Here is an 18,319-nt window from a genome sequence, read left to right on the forward strand (position 1 = left end):
AACCTCTGACTCCTCTTGCAAAATGAAACATTCGCCTCAAAACAGTTTTACCTGTGTTCAAAATCAAACACGGCTCTCAAATCATAAACAAAGTGATCAAAATTATATACACTCTCGATCAATCAGTAAACAATACACCGAAAAATAGAAAACACATTGTTCAAAACATACAATCCTCAGGGAGAAGTACATTTTTAATCTAAAAAAAATATATATTTTTCCGTCATTGTCTTTTGATGAACGAAAACACGTTCTATCATAGTAGCTCAAAATTGATCAGAAATGACTACTCTGTTTTGCTCTTTGCTCTTTGCAATTTTGTTTTTGTTCTTCCTCCTCCTTGTACCCCTATTTTTACAGTACTGTACCCTGCATCTCACAAACTTGTCCTTTGTCTCTGTGATACTGTAATCCTTGTTATTTGTTGATATGAACCTGCAACCAGTCTAAATCTATTGAGTAGTCAGTACTGTTAATAAATGGAAAGCACAATGTTCAGGGCCATACAATTTGTCCATTGTACAGTATACAGCCTACAATGCACTGTACTACAGTATTCATTCTCAGATTGTCTCCTTCCCACCTTCAACAACCTGTTTGCTCTCTGAACTGGCTTATATTGGTTGTGTCGCATCATTTGAAACAGGTTAAATCAATTTTGAGTGGTTGTGTTCAATCAATGACATATGTTCTCTATTTGAATTTGATTGTTGCCACTTGTGTTTACCAGTATGGATGACATGTGCATTAGAGTGCAGAATGTGTTTTGAGAAGGAGGATGTGTTTAGAGTTTTGCTGAAAAGTCTAAATGAGATCTGCAAATTGTGTTTTACCACGTGAAATGGTTTAAGGTATTGACAACAGACTGCATAATTAGCTAAATGAGTCCAGCCAACAGGGAACTTTGTTCAGCCAATGGGTTTCAGTGTTTTAGCAATTGAGAAAAACTGTAAATGGAGCCTTAGTGTTGAGGAGGGTGAGGAATGAAATCACTGAGAGGAAATCAAAATGTACAAGGCAAGATATCCAATAATGTCAAATTCTGCAATTTAAACAAGATTGGCAGACCCTTATTCTATTACAGAGCTTTGGGACTTCATCAAAATTCTTCAGCGAATTTGAATGGATTCAACTTTTTTTCCCCTTAAGGGTTTGGATAGATTTATGGCTGGTTGTAATGATATTAGACTTGGTGGAAGCTGGCTCTTTAAACATGTTGAGTTATTATGCCAGACATCAATAATGATTAGATTACTTTAGAAAGACCGTACTTCACCTTTGTCCCAGCTGGCCCCTTTGGCTGATGGATATTGATGAGAATCCATGACTTGTGAGAAAGAGACCCACTCATGATATTATAGATTGTGTTGTAAGGGTGTTTTTACTATCACAAAGACGCTCTTTTAATGTTCAAACTCTCTTCTGATATTTTACAGTCTATTATCAAATGGAAATGTATTAAAAATATAGTGCTGAGACTGAAAATGTTGACCGTATATGCATTGTGATATACCAACCTACAGCCCCAACTAAGAACTTGTTGAGGACTTCTAAGACTTGTCCCTATGCATTGGACTTATCTCCTGGTACAGTGCTTGTGGTACAAAAAACGTTGCATCAAGGAACACAATGCCTATCCATAGCCTCTGTAATCCTCTTTAAGCCACTCCACAGAGGTGACGAGGGATTCAATTTGGAAAGTTTGCTACCTGAGCTCTGGTAATAGCGCTTCATAGACCCCCCCGCCCCCTCCTGTCCATTCCTCACATTCTATTTAATGTGATGGAATATAATACTTCAGCCACAGAGTCTATAACAGAGGAGGGAGGGACAAGTTGATAACAGCTGCTAAAAAGACATGAGAGAGTCACAGCCCTCTGTTTGATTGCTTTAGATTCAGTTTAGCAATCATTCTCTCCCTCTCCATCTCTCCCTCACTCGCTCATCCTCTCTCACTCTATAACAGCCTTAGGAAGCTAAGGAGCACACCTTAAATATGAAACACACATCAGATCAGTCGAGCTGCTCAGTGGCGACCCGTCATTCAGGGCACGTGAGCCCCACCGGTTTAGCATTGACATTAATTCATGTCACATGTACTTTTGCAAGCAATGTAAAAAAAGAGAATATTGAGTTAATAAAGCCACATACAAACATGATTTCTTTCCTGAGTAAGGCAGCTCCAAAACATAGGTGTTTCAGCCTAGCTCGGTGCTTTCCGTGGTGGAGGGGCAGCCGGGGGAATATACAGACGTAGGCGTGATTGGCTCAGTGTTCTGTCACTCATGGGGGCACTACATTGCCCCCACATTGCCCCCATTGATAACTCTGATGTGTAGACTTTCCACTGTAGAGTTTATGTCAACTTATCATTGATGAGACATTCCGCATATGTTCAATTGTTCGGATTAGCAGAGTATCGTTAATTTCCCCCCACATTCTGATGTTCCCAGAATCTCTAAGTTAACCAAGTTTTTAAAAATGTAACCCGAGTAGGGTAGAGAGAGGAAAAAGGGGGGAAGAGGTATTTATGACTGTCATGAACCTATCCCCCAGGCTAACGTCATGACAACATAAACATTACACAACAAGTTGGAAATCGCAAATTCAAAAACTGCTGGTTTGAAAGGAATCAGGGGCTAACTGCAAGCGTTGCAAAGCAATTCACTATTTTGCTTTCCCTGCCTGCTATTCGGTGGAGAGGGTGTGTGGTCCAAGTCTGGGTTTAAGGATTTACAACACCTGTCTGAAATGGTTTCTTTTTTAAGCTTAAAAAGATAAACATTCACTCACAATAACATGGTTCAGAAAAGCTTGAATATATTGAACATGCTGTCAATCCAGCATGACTTCTGCCTTGTTTAAAACAACTGGAAACTCGTAACTGGGAAATCTCAGACCTCAGTGAGTTCAAGACAACTGGGTACTCTGAAAAGAAATGACCTCAGATTGGGAAAATACGTTTTGAACGGTCATCCAACTCGGATTTCCAAGTGGAGAACTCAGGCCTCTTTCTAGAGTTCCTACCTGAAGATTTACATTTACATTTACATTTAAGTCATTTAGCAGACGCTCTTATCCAGAGCGACTTACAAATTGGTGCATTCACCTTATGACATCCAGTGGAACAGTCACTTTACAATAGTGCATCTAAATCTTAAAGGGGGGGGGTGAGAGGGATTACTTATCCTATCCTAGGTATTCCTTAAAGAGGTGGGGTTTCAGGTGTCTCCGGATGGTGGTGATTGACTCCGCTGTCCTGGCATCGTGAGGGAGTTTGTTCCACCATTGGGGGGCCAGAGCAGCGAACAGTTTTGACTGGGCTGAGCGGGAGCTGTACTTCCTCAGTGGTAGGGAGGCGAGCAGGCCAGAGGTGGATGAACGCAGTGCCCTTGTTTGGGTGTAGGGCCTGATCAGAGCCTGGAGGTACTGAGGTGCAGTTCCCCTCACAGCTCCGTAGGCAAGCACCATGGTCTTGTAGCGGATGCGAGCTTCAACTGAAAGCCAGTGGAGAGAACGGAGGAGCGGGGTGACGTGAGAGAACTTGGGAAGGTTGAACACCAGACGGGCTGCGGCGTTCTGGATGAGTTGAAGGGGTTTAATGGCACAGGCAGGGAGCCCAGCCAACAGCGAGTTGCAGTAATCCAGACGGGAGATGACAAGTGCCTGGATTAGGACCTGCGCCGAAGATCACTGAAGTCATGATTCAACTTTTTCTTCAAGTTCCCAGTTGTATTGAAAGCATATTTGATGACAAAATTTTCCCACAAGAAGGACCACCAAGCCACCTTCCTGTTCAAGTGAGCACAGCACAACAATGGCGAGTCCAAGAATGTCTTGTATGCTACTGCATAAATTAGCTCATGTGCTTTTCTTCACGAGGAGGGGATACTATATAATGTTGTTGGGTCTGTAACAATGTGACAGTTTCTTCTTATTCAAATGTTTGTTTTCAATAAGAAATCCAGTACTAGGTCCATGTAATTCCAGTTGATATGGCAAGGGGTGTTTTGTTTGCGCAATGCGCAGTCTGTGAGTCGCTATATTGTCTTGAAAGGTGGATCCTCGTGATTGTGTTTTCCTTCCTTTTTAGACCACATAAGCCTAATACAATACTTCAAATAGACTAACCACCTCTCTCCCTCTCTCTCTCTCTCTTGCAGTGCATGCTGGGAGTTTTTTTGGAGTTTGAGTGTTTGGTGTGGAGGGCTATATCCTAACTAACTTTCTTGATTATTTTCTTTACATGTTATTTTCTATGGTGGAGGGTTAATGCAATATTTGTTTTAGTGGTATCCACAGTTTTTTCAAAGTTAGGGTGGAAGAGGACAGAGTAACTTTCCTGGGGTTTGGAAGGTGTGGGGTGCACGATGGCTTCTCAGCCTAGTGCGGAGGAAACGCTGTCGGTTCGGCATGGATTCAGATGTATTCCTGAGAATGGAGTTAAAGTAGAGGAGGTTCTGCTCGTGGTCGGTGAACAGGTAGGAGCTGAATTTATACATTCTGCTTCTAGAATGAACAAAGCTGTGGTTGTGTTCCTGAGAATGGAGTTAAAGTGGAGGAGGTTCTGCTCGCGGTCGGTGAACAGGTAGGAGCTGAATTTATACATTCTGCTTCTAGAATGAACAAAGCTGTGGTTGTCTTCATGAAAAGGGCTAATTTGGTTGTTAGGCTATTTGCTTGCGGAATATTTGTAAGTGATGTGTTGGTGTCAATTTCACCTCTCTCTACCCCTTCGACAAGAGTGGTAGTTGCAAATTTGCCTCCGTTTATTACGGATGACCAAATCAGGAAAGAGCTGAGTCGTTTTGGTAAGTTTGCTAGCGGTTTTCGTGTACTGTCAGCAGGCTTTCAGGCAGATGCCGTTAAGCATGTTGTTTCGTTCCTTAGGCAAGTGTTTATATTTCTGAACAACAATGAGCAACAACTAAATGTGCATTTTAAATGTAGGCATGGGGAGGGGCTCTATGCAGGATTGTCCAGCACAGATAGTCTACAGTGTTTTGAGTGTGGGGATTTGGGGCATAAGAGCTTTGCGTGCCTACATAAAGCCCGTAGACAAGGTGAGGGTACAAGCGCCAGTGGGGGAAATCAAGGTCAAAGTGCAGGGGGTAAGGAGATGCAGGCAGCAGAATCTGGGCCTAGACATGCCAGGGAAGGTGGTGTAGATGAGGCTGGGTCTAGTCAGGCTAGAGATGGTGGGATAGCTGAGGCTGGGTCTAGTCAGTCTATGGATGGTGGTGTAGCTGAGGCTGGGTCTAGTCAGGCTAGAGATGGTGGGATAGCTGAGGCTGGGTCTAGTCAGGCTATGGATGGTGGTATAGCGGAGGCTGGGTCTACATTTACATTACATTTAAGTCATTTAGCAGACGCTCTTATCCAGAGCGACTTACAAATTGGTGCAGTCTGGTGGGGTAGCTGAGGCTGGGCCTAGTCAGGCTAGAGATGGTGGGATAGCTGAGGCTGGGTCGAGTTATGCTATGGAGGGTGGTGTAGATGATTCTGGGCTGAGTCATGCTATGGAGGGTGGTGTAGATGATTCTGGGCCGAGTCATGCTATGGAGGGTGGTGTAGATGATTCTGGGCCGACTCATGCTATGGAGGGTGGTGTAGATGATGCTGGGTCTAGTCAGGTTATTCTAGTGTGTGAGGAGTGTATAATAGGGAAGTGTAATAGACTAGGGGGGAGGAGGAGGGTGTCAAGTAGAAAAGGAAAAAGGGTGTGGACAAAGACACCATGGAAATTTCCCCTGTTGCTGTGGGTGATGCCCTGACCAGAGAGGAAGGGCAGGTGGTCAGGGTGGCAGATAGAGATGAGGAGGAAAGTGAGTCTGAGGAAGAGGATGAGGAGTTATTTTTTTCAGACTCCTCTTCAATGGGCCGGGAGCTGACAGCCAGTCAAGCAGAGGGGTCTAAGTTCACGTTGAGAGAATTGACAAGGTTCCTGAATGAGACTAAGGGGAAAAAGTTAATCTTGAGGCTTTTTTTTCTGATCCTAGAAAGTTTGTAAGATCAGTACAACATGCTATGAAAACTGAGGGGCATGGTGTCCTCTCACCCAGGAAACGGTTTAGGTTGAGGAAGTGGGTCACAACAGTGCGTAAAGGTTTACCTTCAGACACTGTTTAGATGTATATTTTCTTTCTGACACTGGGGCTTTTTGAGCTTTGCTATTGGTCTCTTTCTCTGCATGATTTTCTCCCACTTCTAATGGAGACTCTTTGGGTAGGTTCGCTCAATATAAATGGCGCCAGAGATGTGGGATAGAGGAGTGTGTTGGGTGAATATGTCAAACAAAAAAAAGTACAGGTGTTGTTTCTGCAGGAGACGCATAGTGATGTGTTGAATGAAGTCGATTGGGGAAAGGGGCAAGTGTGTGGAGCCATGGGACAGATCTTAGTGCAGGGGTGGCAGTTCTTTTTGCACCGGGGCTGTCTGTGTGTTGAGCCATGGGACAGATCTTAGTGCAGGGGTGGCAGTCATTTTTGCACCGGGGCTGTCTGTGTGTTGAGCCATGGGACAGATCTTAGTGCAGGGGTGGCAGTCCTTTTTGCACCGGGGCTGTCTGTGTGTTGAGCCATGGGACAGATCTTAGTGCAGGGGTGGCAGTCCTTTTTGCAACGGGGCTGTCTGTGTGTTGAGCCAAGGGACAGATCTTAGTGCAGGGGTGGCAGTCCTTTTTGCACCGGGGCTGTCTGTGTGTTGAGCCATGGGACAGATCTTAGTGCAGGGGTGGCAGTCCTTTTTGCACCGGGGCTGTCTGTGTGTTGAGCCATGGGACAGATCTTAGTGCAGGGGTGGCAGTCCATTTTGCACCGGGGCTGTCTGTGTGTTGAGCCATGGGACAGATCTTAGAGCAGGGGTGGCAGTCCTTTTTGCACCGGGGCTGTCTGTGTGTTGAGCCATGTGACAGATCTTAGTGCAGGGGTGGCAGTCCTTTTTGCACCGGGGCTGTCTGTGTGTTGAGCCATGGGACAGATCTTAGTGCAGGGGTGGCAGTCCTTTTTGCACCGGGGCTGTCTGTGTGTTGAGCCATGGGACAGATCTTAGTGCAGGGTTGGCAGTCCTTTTTGCACCGGGCTGTCTGTAAAACTTGGCTCCTCAAAGGTGTGTAAAGGTAGGCTTCTTGTTGTTAAAGCAGAAATTAACAACATGGGTTTGTCTTTATAAATGTGTATGCACCTAACACAGGGAGAGAAAGAGGGGTTCTATTTGGGAGTCTTAGACAGGAACTCTCACAGGTAGCGCCTGAGGAGACGCTGGTGGTCGGAGGGGACTGGAACTGTACAATGGATTTTACAAAAGACAGAAATGGGGAAGAGCCTCATTCAGTGTCAGTGGGAGTGTTAAGGGACATCTTTAATCAGTTTGACCTAGTGGATGTTTGGAGAACTAAACATCCAAACACAAGACAAGTTTTTTCGGGCTAGGGTGAGTGCAGCCAGACTTGATCGCTTTTACATGTCTAGGAATCGGAGCAATAGGCTGTTGGGAACTACCATTCTCCCGGTGGGGTTTTAAGATCATCACATAACCATGGCTCGGCTGTCTATTTCACCAGGGTCCCGGCAGGCATCTTATTGGAAGTTCAATGTAAAGCTCTTACAAGATGCCACTTTTTGCTCAGGTTTCCAGACCTTTTGGGAAAGGTGGGGGCAGCGAAGAGGAGTATGAGTCTCTGAGTCAGTTGTGGGATGTGGGGAAAGTCCAAATTCGGCTTTTCTGTCAACAGTACACAGCTCTCTCATCTTCAGAGGCTAGGAGAGTATTGGGGGAACTAGAGCGTTGTATTAGTGAGATCGAGGTAGAGATGGTGGGGCAAGGCAATGTAGGCCTCCAGGCTAATTTAGCTGAATTACATAGGGACCTGGGTTGTTTTTTTTCCAGGTTAAAGCAAAGGGAGCACTTGTAAGAGCTAGGTTCTCCATGCTCAAGGACATGGATGCTCCCAGCTCCTTCTTCTTTGGTTTGGAATGACAGAGCGGTGAAGCCAAGGGTATGCATTGTCTACGGCTGTCTGATGGGCGGGTGACCTCTGTGGTGGGAGAGATGCGGGAGCGGACTGTGGAGTTTTATACTGAATTGTATAGGGCAGAAGTGTGTGATCCTATGTGTGCTCAAGTCTTGTTCACAGGACTCCCTAAGCTCTCTCTGGCACAGAGGGATGAAATGGACATTCCTCTGTTGTCCCATGAACTGTCAGAGTCCGTAACTCAGATGTCCCCCGGTCGTGCACAGTGGAGTTTTATAAAAAATCTGGGGATAATTGGACAGGACTTATTTTGCTTGTTGCGTGAATGCGTCGGGGTAGGAGAGTTGCCGATGAGCTGCCGTCGGGCGGCTCTGACTCTCCTGCCCAAAAAAGGGGACTTGTGAGACCTTAAGAACTGGAAGGCTTGTGGCAATACTCTGTGCGGATTACAAGATATTTACCTCTCTAAGACTGAAGTCCCATTTGGACTGGATGGTACATAAGGACCAAACATAGTGTGTACCGGGATGCTCAATCACGGACAACTTGTTCTTGGACAACACCCTGTCGTTCTCAACCAACATCAAGGCGGTGGCCCGTTCCTGTAGGTTCATGCTCTACAACATCCGCAGAGTACGACCCTGCCTCACACAGGAAGCGGCGCAGGTCCTAATCCAGGCACTTGTCATCTCCCGTCTGGATTACTGCAACTCGCTGTTGGCTGGGCTCCCTGCCTGTGCCATTAAACCCCTTCAACTCATCCAGAACGCCGCAGCCCGTCTGGTGTTCAACCTTCCCAAGTTCTCTCACGTCACCCCACTCCTCCGTTCTCTCCACTGGCTTCCAGTTGAAGCTCGCATCCGCTACAAGACCATGGTGCTTGCCTACGGAGCTGTGAGGGGAACGGCACCTCAGTACCTCCAGGCTCTGATCAGGCCCTACACCCAAACAAGGGCACTGCGTTCATCCACCTCTGGCCTGCTCGCCTCCCTACCACTGAGGAAGTACAGCTCCCGCTCAGCCCAGTCAAAACTGTTCGCTGCTCTGGCCCCCCAATGGTGGAACAAACTCCCTCACGACGCCAGGACAGCAGAGTCAATCACCACCTTCCAGAGACACCTGAAACCCCACCTCTTTAAGGAATACCTAGGATAGGATAAGTAATCCCTCTCACCCCCCCCTTTAAGATTTAGATGCACTATTGTAAAGTGACTGTTCCACTGGATGTCATAAGGTGAATGCACCAATTGTAAGTCGCTCTGGATAAGAGCGTCTGCTAAATGACTTAAATGTAAATGTAAATGTTCTTCATTAGGGACATGTTGGACTTGTCGAGAGGTTCTAATGTGAACTTTGGACTGGTCTCTTTAGATCAAGAGAAGGCTTTTTATAGAGTGGACCATGAGTATCTGTTTAATGTGATGTCTGTGTTTGGGTTAGGGAAGAGTTTTTTGACCTGTGTGAAGATGTTGTATGCTGGGGCGTCATGTATTGTCAAGTTGGGAGGGGGGCTCAGTAGGCCAGTCTGGATGAAACGGGGCATTAGACAAGGATGCCCTATATCTGGGCAGTTATACACATTAGCCATTGAGCATTCTTTAGGACTGCTACGCAGGAGACTGCAGGGAGTGTGCTGGACAGGAATGGATGTGGTGACAGGCATAGCAGTGTCAGCATATGCAGATTATATTTCTGTGATGATAAGGATATGCAGGCACTAGAGACCAGTCTGAAGGTGTATGAGGGAGCTACATCAGCTAAGGTAAACTGGGGCAAGAGCAAAGCTCTGTTATGTGAGGCATGGGGGGATAGGGCTCCTTTTTTTGCTTCCAGGGGGTTTGCAGTGGGGTTGTGAAGGGCTTAAAGTGTTGGGGATGTACCTGGGCTCGGAGAAGTGGGTAAGGAAGTGGGAGGGGCTGTCACAGGCAGTGGTGTCAAGACTGGCCAGGTGGAGGTGGCTCCTGTCCCAAGTGTCATATAGAGGGAGGGTGCTGATAATTAACAACCTGGTAGCATCTTCCCTGTGACATAAACTGGCTGTCCTCAATCCCTCCGCCGGTCTGCTCGCAGACCTGCAACGCAAGCTGGTGGACTTCTTCTGGTCGGGCCATCACTGGCTGAAGGCAGCAGTGTTGTACATGACCGTTCACGAAGGAGGTCAGGGCCTAGTGGAACTGGAGAGCAGGATGGCTGCTTTCAGGCTAAAGCCTGGGCTATGGGTGTGGGAGGAGCCTATCTTCCACAACCCAGCCATCCCTTTGAGATCAGTTCAGTTGGCCACCCTGCAGAGGCAACTGTTGGCAGGGGGTTTACAAAGGCTGGGTGACCTGAGACTGCTGGGAGAGGAGGGGTGGAAAACCCTGGGAAGTCTTGGCACAACAAACAGGAATAACGTCTCTTAGGCTGCTGGAGAGATTCCTGGAGGAGGACCAGGAGGCACTCTCTGAGCCGGTAAGGGGGATGTTTGAGCGGCCAAAGAGAAATGAGCCACCAATGTTTCCGCCACTGCAGGTGACGGCAGAGACTGGGGACTGGAAAGGGGGTCTGGAGGACTTGTTAGATTTTAACACTCCGAGCCTGGGGGAGTTTGAGGATGTGGGAGGTAAATCCCTCTACAACCTCTGCGTTAAGGTTCGGAACATTAGAAGCCCAACAGGAGTGAAGGTACATCAGTGGCAGGGGGTATGTGGGGTGGAGGGGGCTCTACAAACCCCCAGTACCAAAGAGGTCAGGGGACCTCCAGTGGAGGGTTCTTCATGGAGCCCTGGCCACTAACAGCTGGTTGGCACGGGTTGAACCGGGAATCGGGGGGTGTCTTTTCTGTAAAATTAAAGAAACTGTGATTCATGTGTTTTCTGTGTGCACCAGGTTAATGCCTTTAATGTCTCTGTTGGAATGTCTGTGTGAGAGGTTGGGGGTGGTTTTTACTGTTGGGATGTTTATAATGGGATATATGTATTCGAGGAAGGAGAAAGCCAAATGTGTTTTGTTGAACTCTCTGTTTGCTCAGGCAAAGTTAGCTATTTGGCAAACAAGGAGGAACAGGGTCAAAGGTGGGGGGATAACAGACTCTTTACTATTGTTTAATGGGATGGTCTCTGCGCGCCTCAGGGTTGAGTTTGAGTTCTATAAAATAATAAAATGTGTAGAGATGTTTGAGGAGATATGGTGTGTTGGGGGGGCTGTCTCTATAGCTGGGGAAGATGTTGTGGATATACAGTTGTAGGAGTGGGTATTGTGATGATGGTTTGTATCATGTGGTAGATAGAAAGGTGAGTATGGTAAATGTATGCAGTACAGGATATATTTTTTGTTTTTTATTTTTAAGGGGGGGGGTTTAAGTGAAATGAGATTGTTTTAGTAAAGAAAGACAAAGAGTCAAGTCTCTCTCTCTCTCTCTCTCTCTCTGTGTTGAGAGAAGAAGAGTAAAGTTAAGGCCTCAACATCTATCTGAATTTGTGTCGGTGTCCATTTTGAAAGTGCTGAAGGACTAGTCCTACCTCGTCGCAGCTCGTTTGCTTGCAGTTGCTTATACTTAGAGCTGTATTCATGATATAAGAATAAACATTGTGAATTTACTGAACATAAATGTAATAATGTTTGTGTATGGTTCAAAAGTTAAAACTCACGTTGGCGTTCATTATTATTGAAAGACAATGCGGTTCTTATTGACTTACACAAATCCACAAGGATTCAATAGAAACCACATGTGTTTAAGCAAGTCAGCCATATCAGCTATGTTTTTTTAAAAGGGCAGTAAATGAGGCTGAATGAACTGTTTTGTTGCCAGACAAGGCTTCGCTGATAGCCAGGTGTATTGGTGGTAAGGATTCACGACTTGGTGCTGAAAAGAAAGCTCTTCTGTTGGGACAGCTTTATGTAGGCCCTAACAGTTTTTGGGCACCGTTTGTCACCGTTATAGTGCCATTAATGTATTGTTTAGTGATGTGTTGTGGCTTTGCTGGCATGCATCTGCAGATTTTAGATGCACATGCTAAAATCGCAACTGGAGCTGCTTTCGCACAAGGAGAGAGTCCCTGTCTGACAGTGGCTGCTGAAGCAAACCGAGGATGGAACAATAGGACTGTGGATATTAGGCTTGAACAATAAAGAGTCTCATTTTCTTTCCAATACACCAGTGATTACTGTATTCTTCCTGCATTCACTCTTCAGTAAGCTATTTCCAGGATTCTGTTGAACAGGGGGAGTGATTTGTCTGCCTTTCTCTCTTTGGGTTTTCTTCTTCAAGCAAGACTGTGATGAGACAAAGACAGAGAGTGGTCCCACTCCCTATAGGAGGGCCCATTTCTATGTCCTCTAATTAAGCTTCATTGACAATCTTTCAGTCAGAATGTATTCATCTGAAAGCATACCAACATGCATATTGCACCTCACACACACACACACACACACACGCACGCACACACACACAGCTGTACATACACACATGCACACACACACAAACCAAATGTTTGTTGTCAACGAAGGCTGTTGCAAAAAGAAAAATAGCTACAAGGTGTGCTCATGAGATATCATCATATTATATTCAATAGTCATCAAATGGGCTCACTCTTTAAATGGACGTTCCAGAGCCCTTAGACTACTGGGAGACGCAGTCAACAATTCTTCAGTATGCCCGATCAGTCATGGTTGTTGGAGTTTTATCTTGACGGCTTACTCCTAAAGCCTTAATTTGTCTTTGAGGAGTGTAATGCATATAGATGTGACAAACAATAGAAGATGTTCTATTTAAAGTTATACTCATATTGTCCTTGACAACTAACTGTGAGGGGACACCACAGACTGTAGCCTGTAATGGAATTGCTTCATACTGCACCCTGGGAAAGAACAGTCATAAAGTTCTCATTATTTCACAAGCCAATCAAAAGATACCTGTGTCAAAAACAATCTCAACATAACACTTCTCTCCCATAATCATGAATCATGATCATCTACAAGCTCTGCATCTGTCTACCTCACCTGAGTCTGAAAATACATTTATCGTCATTTAAAATGTCATAGTTTCTTAAGCATCTATAAATCTATATAAATACTATCAATTTCTGTACAGTGGATTGGCTAAGCTCTGAGAGGACGGAGAGAGACTTGGTGACGTTGAGTATCCTACTGCAGTTCACTGGCTGCCTGACTCCAGCAGTAATGATATGTCCCATAGAGAGAGAGCCCCAGGTACAGTGCAGAGGTCTCTCTCCTGGTCTCCTCTAGTAGTCCTCTGGTGTCGGGTTGGACATGAGCCAGAGAGGGCCTGCCTAATGAGAGAGAGAGAGAGAGAGAGAGAGAGAGAGAGAGAGAGAGAGAGAGAGAGAGAGAGAGAGAGAGAGAGAGAGAGAGAGAGAGAGAGAGAGAGAGAGAGAGAGAGAGAGAGAGAGAGAGAGAGAGAGAGAGAGAGAGAGAGAGAGAGAGAGAGAGAGAGAGAGAGAGAGAGAGAGAGAGAGAGGAGTTGAATGTGCTATGGTTGAGTGAGCATAGTAGAGAGAGCGAGAGAAATAGAGAAGGAGAAAAAGGGCGAGAGAGACAAAGCCAGGAGAGAGGAATGATTTGGATGTGGTTTAGGAAAGGAAGACAGAGATGAGGGGTTAGTTATAGGCCTGGTAGTGGTGGGTGGTACAGCAGGGGGTGGACACTGACTGGACAATGTGTGCCTGCATTGAATAAGACCCCAATCACCTCCTGAAAGTGGATCAATCTTCAGTGAGACCACCTTGCCTGGACCCTGCCTGGACGTGCTTCCCTGAACACCTGATCATTTGTTTGGGTCGAAGACACCCTTAACTCCCCCTCCATTCTATGTTTTCCACCACGCTCAGAGCACAAACCTTTCCTCCCTCGGTCAACACCCACTCAAAAAGTCAATGCATCGCTGTGTGTTTTCACTGATTGTACAAGAGAAGGTGTCACTCCTGTTATGATGAGAGGATTAGGACATCGTAAAGATATATCCAAGGGCTTTGTGTAAGATCCATTCCATAGACTTCCGCTGGCATTCATTTCCTTGCCTGGATCAAATGGATGGAAGCTAGGGCTAGATGTCCAGGGCATTCTGTAGAACAGTGTCCTGGACTGCGAGTGGGACTGAGGGATGATAGCCAAGACTCTTGTGTGGAAAACTCATTTCTATCCTGCTTTTGAATATTGTGTTAGATCGTTTACAGTCAAAAAGCTTTAACTAAGCAAGGCAGTTCCTGTTCTCCCTGTTACCCTGTTACCCAGCACACCCAAGTCAAGGACAAAAAAGTTGTAACACAGAAAATGTCATTAATTCAGTGTGAACGGTCACCGAGACCTTTCCTCAATGCCTGGTTTGCCAATGACACAGGGTGTATGGAGAGTCCATTCTTTATACCACACATGTCAAACTCATTCCACAGAGGGCCGAGTGTCTGCGTGTTTTCACTCCTCCCTTGTACTTGATTGATGACATAAGATCACTAATTAATAAGTTGTCTAGGTCTTAAATGAAAGGAACAACTAAAAACCTGCGGACACTAGGCCCTCCATGGAATGCATTTGATACTCCTGCTTTAGACGTTAATATAGAGCCTTGGCATGCAGACAGTGTATTCTCTCCAGGCATCTGTCACCGGGCCCTCTGCTCTGGACCCTCTCGGGTCCCTGTGCAACTGTCCTCTTTTATATGACACTTATCTCACACCCATTTAGCTTATAGACATATTAAAATATCCCTATTACTGTAATACTATTACTGTAAAACCCAAAGGAATGAAATCATGATGGACTACTGTCCTCTATCCTTGTCTGTCATTGGAGCCAGAGACAAAGACCCTTGATGGACTCCAGGAAGAGTAGGTGCTGATTTAGCAACAGCTAATGGGGATCCTAATAAAATACTAAAATGTTCTTGTTACACAGGTATAAAGGCAACATAAGGTACATTTCTACTGTTTTTCTGATATATTTGACTAGTAATGATGTCCAAAGTAATAATCAATTAACCTCAACTTCTGACATACTGCAGTGATGTAAATATACTTTGAAGTACTACTTATGTAGTTGTTTTTGTTATCTGTACTTTACTATTTTTACTTTTACTCCTCTACATTCCTAAAGAAAATAATGTATTTTTTACTCTATACATTTTCCCTGACACCCAAAAGTACTCATTACATTTTGAATAGTTGGCGGGACAGAAAAATGATCCAATTCACAAACTTAACAAGAGAACATCCCTGGTCATCCCTACTGCCTCTGATTTGGAAGACTAACTAAACACAAATGCTTCGTTTGTAAATGATGTCTGAGTGTTGGAGTGTGCCCCTGGCTGTCTGTAAATTTAAAAAACAAGAAAATCGTGCCGTCTGGTTTGCTTAATATAAGGAATTGGAAATTATTTTTACTTTTGATACTTAAGTACATTTTATAAATTACATTTACTTTTGAGACTTAAGTACATTTTATAAATTACATTTACTTTTGATACTTAAGTTTTTTTTAAACCAAATACTTTTAGACTTTTACTCAAGTAGTATTTTACTGGGTGACTTTCACTTTTCTTTGAGTCATTTTCTATTAAGGTATCTTTACTTTTACTCAAGTAGTATTTTACTGGGTGACTTTCCCTTTTCTTTGAGTCATTTTCTATTAAAGTATCTTTACTTTTACTCAAGTAGTATTTTACTGGGTGACTTTCCCTTTTCTTTGAGTCATTTTCTATTAAGGTATCTTTACTTTTACTCAAGTAGTATTTTACTGGGTGACTTTCACTTTTCTTTGAGTCATGTTCCATTAAGGTGTCTTTACTTTTACTCAACGATGACAATTGGGTGCTTTTTGCACCACTGACATACTGTATGTTTGTAGCTCCTGTTCAGTCCCACACAGCAGCTAGTGATGGTTGTGTTCGTTTTGATTGGTCTTGTATTGATTGTATTGTGTTGATGTTATTTTGCTGTATGTTGTATTGAGTTGATGTTGTTATTTTGCAATGTGGTGTATTGTATTGATGTTGTTATTTTGCTGTATATTGTGTTGTTGTTATTTTGCTGTATATTGTATTGTGTTGATGTTATTTTGCTGTATATTGTATTGTATTGATGTTGTTATTTTGCTGTATATTGTGTTGATGTTGTTATTTTGCTGTATATTGTATTGTGTTGATGTTATTTTGCTGTATATTGTATTGTGTTGATGTTATTTTGCTGTATATTGTATTGTGTTGATGTTATTTTGCTGTATATTGTATTGTGTTGTTGTTATTTTGCTGTATATTGTGTTGATGTTGTTATTTTGCTGTATATTGTATTGTGTTGTTATTTTGCTGTATATTGTGTTGATGTTGTTATTTTGCTGTATATTGTATTGTGTTGTTGTTATTTTGCTGTATATTGTGTTGATGTTGTTATTTTGCTGTATATTGTATTGTGTTGTTGTTATTTTGCTGTATATTGTGTTGATGTTGTTATTTTGCTGTATATTGTGTTGTTGTTATTTTGCTGTATATTGTGTTGATGTTGTTATTTTGCTGTATATTGTATTGTGTTGATGTTATTTTGCTGTATATTGTATTGTATTGATGTTGTTATTTTGCTGTATATTGTATTGTGTTGATGTTATTTTGCTGTATATTGTATTGTGTTGATGTTATTTTGCTGTATATTGTATTGTGTTGATGTTATTTTGCTGTATATTGTATTGTGTTGATGTTATTTTGCTGTATATTGTATTGTGTTGATGTTATTTTGCTGTATATTGTATTGTGTTGATGTTATTTTGCTGTATATTGTATTGTGTTGATGTTGCTGTATATTGTATTGTGTTGATGTTGCTGTATATTGTATTGTGTTGATGTTGCTGTATATTGTATTGTATTGATGTTGTTATTTTGCTGTATATTGTATTGTGTTGATGTTGCTGTATATTGTATTGTGTTGATGTTGCTGTATATTGTATTGTATTGATGTTGCTGTATATTGTATTGTATTGATGTTGTTATTTTGCTGTATATTGTATTGTGTTGATGTTGCTGTATATTGTATTGTGTTGATGTTGCTGTATATTGTATTGTGTTGATGTTGCTGTATATTGTATTGTATTGATGTTGTTATTTTGCTGTATATTGTATTGTGTTGATGTTGCTGTATTTGTATTGTGTTGATGTTGCTGTATTTGTATTGTGTTGATGTTGCTGTATATTGTATTGTATTGATGTTGTTATTTTGCTGTATATTGTATTGTGTTGATGTTGCTGTATATTGTATTGTGTTGATGTTGCTGTATATTGTATTGTATTGATGTTGTTATTTTGCTGTATATTGTATTGTGTTAATGTTGTTATTTTGCTGTATATTGTGTTGATGTTATTTTGCTGTATATTGTATTGTGTTGATGTTATTTTGCTGTATATTGTATTGATGTTGTTATTTTGCTGTATATTGTATTGTGTTGATGTTGCTGTATATTGTATTGTATTGATGTTGTTATTTTGCTGTATATTGTGTTGATGTTGTTATTTTGCTGTATATTGTATTGTGATGTTATTTTGCTGTATATTGTATTGTATTGATGTTGTTATTTTGCTGTATATTGTGTTGATGTTGTTATTTTGCTGTATATTGTATTGTGTTGTTGTTATTTTGCTGTATATTGTGTTGATGTTGTTATTTTGCTGTATATTGTGTTGTTGTTATTTTGCTGTATATTGTGTTGATGTTGTTATTTTGCTGTATATTGTATTGTGTTGATGTTATTTTGCTGTATATTGTATTGTGTTGATGTTATTTTGCTGTATATTGTATTGTGTTGATGTTATTTTGCTGTATATTGTATTGTGTTGATGTTATTTTGCTGTATATTGTATTGTGTTGATGTTATTTTGCTGTATATTGTATTGTGTTGATGTTATTTTTTGCTGTATATTGTATTGTGTTGATGTTATTTTGCTGTATATTGTATTGTGTTGATGTTATTTTGCTGTATATTGTATTGTGTTGATGTTATTTTGCTGTATATTGTATTGTGTTGATGTTATTTGGCTGTATATTGTATTGTGTTGATGTTATTTGGCTGTATATTGTATTGTGTTGATGTTATTTTGCTGTATATTGTATTGTGTTGATGTTATTTGGCTGTATATTGTATTGTGTTGATGTTATTTGGCTGTATATTGTATTGTGTTGATGTTATTTGGCTGTATATTGTATTGTGTTGATGTTATTTGGCTGTATATTGTATTGTGTTGATGTTATTTGGCTGTATATTGTATTGTGTTGATGTTATTTGGCTGTATATTGTATTGTGTTGATGTTATTTGGCTGTATATTGTATTGTGTTGATGTTATTTGGCTGTATATTGTATTGTGTTGATGTTAT

The sequence above is a fragment of the Oncorhynchus gorbuscha genome, linkage group LG21 (genome assembly GCF_021184085.1).
Source record: "Oncorhynchus gorbuscha isolate QuinsamMale2020 ecotype Even-year linkage group LG21, OgorEven_v1.0, whole genome shotgun sequence".
NCBI lineage: Eukaryota > Metazoa > Chordata > Actinopteri > Salmoniformes > Salmonidae > Oncorhynchus > Oncorhynchus gorbuscha.